Here is a 4,014-nt window from a genome sequence, read left to right on the forward strand (position 1 = left end):
CACCTTTAAGCTTAATATTAGGATCAGCATGGATTCCGCGCCTCCTTGAAAATACAACACAGGTACACTTGTCTGGATTAAGCTTAAATCCATTCCTGTCTGCCCAGTCAGCGAGTTTGTTGACACCAAGCTGGACTTGCCTCTCGCAAACGGACAGATTACATGATTTGAAGGAGGGGGGGGGGACAACATCTTTATTTGCCTGCTAAAAGGTCACGGTGGCTCTCACTCCCTCGCTAGGAGGGGGGTGCCGGCCGCGACTGCTGGCGTGTGATCGCCGCCAGCGCAAACTGCGCGGCGGCTTTCTGTGCGTCCTTGTCCGTCTCGCGCACCGCACGCGCGAGATGGGGCGGTAGTATGTTCGTTTCCGCGTCCGCGTCGTTGCAAGTCTCCCACATCAAGTGGGTCATGGTCGCCCTCGCGGCCCCGCACACCGCGCACTGGTCCGTGATAAATTGTACGGGCGTGACATGCACGGCCCACACCGGGGTCCATGTCGCCCCCACTTGGAGTTGTCGGAGGAGCGCCGCCTCCTGCCGGGTGAGGTCCGGGTGCGGCGCAGGGTAACTTTAAGTTGCTCCCTGTGCCACTCCAGGACCCCTCCATACGTTGTAATCGGGGCGGGCTCCTGTTCTTCCAGCCCCTCGTCTTCTTCGTTGTCGTTGGCGTTGTCTCTGGCATCGTTGTTTTCCTTGGCCGCACGAGGTGACGCGGCGTGCGGGCCGACGGGGCGTCCGGTTAGCGCCCTCGCCGCCCTGTCCGCGTCCTCGTTGCGGTTGCGAACGGGTCCCACGCTGCCCATGTGGGCCGGAAACCATCGTAAGGTTATCGGCGTCCGCGAGTCCAGGGCTCCGCACACCCTCACTGCGTTCGCACACACTTGGTTCCTTGCGAAATTGGCGATTGCCTCCCTCGAGTCACTTAGCACCGTCGTGCATCCTCTGGCGGTTGCCGCCAGCGCTATGGCCGTTTCCTCCGCCTCCGTGGCCGTCTCGACGCGCACGCTGCACGCCGCGACGACTCTGCCGGTGGTTGCTTGCACGACCGCCGCCGTGTAGGCACGTCGGCGGTTGTCGGGGTATCGGGCCACGTCGATGTACATGGCGCCGGCGTCGTCGTCGTACGTCTCTGCCAGGGTGCGAGCCCTGGCCAGGCGACGCTCATGGTTCTCTGTTGGATCCATGTGCCGTAGGATCGGTGCGACGCGGATGCTGTCGCGGGCCTCGCGCGCCAGCGGCAGCCGTCTCTTGCTCAACCGCAGCCTCGTTTCGTGTCCTACCGCGACAAGGATGGCCCTGCCCGTGCGCGTGGTTTCCAGTCTGGCTATCTGTGCCGTTGCTTGCGCCTCTATGATCTCGCTCAGCGTGTTGTGCAAGCCTAAGTCGAGCATGTTCTGTGTATTTGTGTGGGTGTATAAGCCCAGCGCAGCTTTGTATGCCCGGCGTATGAGAGCGTCGAGCTTATTGCGTTCGGCCGTGGTCCAGTTGTGAAAGGCGGCCACGTACGCCAGGTGGCTTATGACGAACGACTGGACCAGCCTCAGCGTGCTGCGTTCCTTCATGCCGGCGTGCCTGTTGGCAATCTTCTTGACGAGGCCGAGTGCTCGGCTTGCTTTGATTTGCAGTAGCTTGACGGTGTGAGCGTTGCGTCGGTGTTCGTGGATGTGTAGTCCGAGGACTCTGATGGTCTCTACCACGGGTATGGCCGACCCGTCACCCGTGCGCACTTGGATGTTTGCCGCCTTCCCGTTCTTGGGGCTTCGCGGGGCCTTCAGGATTAGTAGTTCCGACTTGGCGGGGGAGCATTGCAGCCCCGTTCCCTCGAGCTGGTCTTCGACCGCTTTCACCGCGCACTGGAGCGAGTCTTCGATCTCTCTGTCGCTGCCGCCCGGTACCCAGATGGTGATATCGTCGGCGTAGATTGTGTGGTTGACGTTGGGGGCGGTGCCGAGGCGTTCCGCAACCCCGATCATCACCAGGTTGAACAGCGTCGGAGAGATCACCGCTCCTTGCGGCGTGCCCACGCTGCCCAACGTTTTCGTTGGTAGTTCTAAGTCTCCGGCCACGATGGTCGTTGTGCGTGCCGTGAGGAAGTCTCTGATGTAGGCAAACGTCCTCCTTCCCATGTTGATGCGGGACAGATTTGAACGTCGTCTACATATAGCGAGTAAGAAATGGTTGGTGGCAATCCTTTTCCCAGCGAGTTCATTTTTATAATAAACAGCGTGCAGCTCAAAATGCCCCCTTGAGGCACGCCGTTTTCCTGGACGTGAACACGGGAATGTCGATTGCCCACTCTCACACGAAAAGGTCTTTCCGACATGTAGCTTGCAAGAGTATTTAACATGTTGGCTGAAAAACCAAAAGACTTAAGGTCGCTAAGAATTCCATAGTGCCATGCAGTATCATACGCTTTTTCAATATCGAAACATACCGTCATACAATACTGTTTATGAATAAATGCATCTTTGATGTAGGATTCTAAGGCAACGAGTTGATCATGTGTAGATCGCCCTGCCCTGAAGCCTGCCTGGCAGCTCTCGAGAAGTCCATTGTACTCCAGGAAGTACACAAGCCTCCGGTTAATCATTTTCTCGAAAAGCTTGCAAAGGCAGCTCGTCAGGGCAATGGGTCGATAGCTAGCGGGAAAGGAAGGATCCTTCCCCTCTTTCAGGAAAGCTACAACTATAGCCTCCCTCCAAGAGTTTGGAATGTGCCCCGAAAGCCAAATCTTGTTATATAGATGGAGGAGTGTTAGAAGAGTGTCTGAGTGTAGGTGCTGTATCATTGTATATGTGATGTTGTCTGGGCCTGGAGCTGAGGGTTTACAAGTGCTCAGAGCGGCCCTCAGCTCATGAAGGGAAAACTCCGAGTTATAAGAGGAGGTTGACTTATCATTATCAAGTAAAGACTTCTTTTCAGCCAATTGTTTGTGTTTCATGAAAGTGCTTGGGTAGGGTGCTGAATTGGACACGTGTTGGAAGTGTTGTGCGAGTGTGTTAGCCTGGTCTTCCAGTGTGTCCTCTGTTGTACTAACCAGGGGCAGGCTGTGTGTCTGTTTTCCTTTTAGTTTGCGTATTCGTGTCCAGACTTTGCGAGAGTCAGTGTAAGAGTTTATGGATGTTACGAATGAGCGCCAACTCTCTCGTTTTGCCTCACGGCGCACACGTTTTCCCATCGCCTTAGCCCTTTTGAACAATAAAAGGTTTCCCGACGTGGGGTACCGGCGCAGGATACCCCACGCCTTGTTCTGGGCCTCTCGCGCCCGCCTACAGTCCTCGTTCCACCACGGCCTCCTCTGGTTGCGCGGGGCTCCAGAGGCGTGGGGAATGGACTTTTCGGCGGCGTCGAGGATGTGCGCCGTGAGGAGTTGGGCAGCTTCTTCAACGTGTAGGTGTCCTATGGATGTGTGGTGTAGTTTGGATGTCTCTGTAAATGTATTCCAGTTAGCTCGTGCTTCATTGAACCTATTATGGGAAGATGGACTGCATGGGCCTTTACCTATGTATGTTAGTGAGGTGGGGAAGTGGTCACTGCCATATGGGTCAGTGCCCACACTCCACTCGAGAAGAGGAAAGAGAACTGCAGAGCCAATAGCCAAGTCAAGATATGAATATGTGTTGTGTCCTATGTTATGGTATTTAGGCTGTTGTTGAAAAGGCATGCTCCAGAGGATGTAAGAAACCTCTCTATCAGGCGACCCCGGGCATCTGTACGAGAAGAGCCCCATAGAGAATTGTGAGCATTAAGGTCGCCTGTTAAGATGCATGGTTCGGGCAGCTGGTCAACCAACGCCTCGAAGTCAGAGCTCGAAAATGCAAGATCAGGACCTATTAAATAATATTGTTCGAATTGCTACAGCCTCAAGGACAGTGTTCAGAGTGACAGGGTGGCAGGCTAAGGATTTCCGGGCAATTATGGCCACACCGCCAGAAGAGTGTGTGCAGCCATCCCTGTAACTATTCAATAAATTTGTGTGCTTGGAATTCAAATGTGTTTCCTGAACACACATTAC

The sequence above is a fragment of the Haemaphysalis longicornis genome, unplaced genomic scaffold (genome assembly GCF_048455015.1).
Source record: "Haemaphysalis longicornis isolate Haplotype H1 unplaced genomic scaffold, Haemaphysalis longicornis Haplotype H1 scaffold_1, whole genome shotgun sequence".
Taxonomy (NCBI): domain Eukaryota; kingdom Metazoa; phylum Arthropoda; class Arachnida; order Ixodida; family Ixodidae; genus Haemaphysalis; species Haemaphysalis longicornis.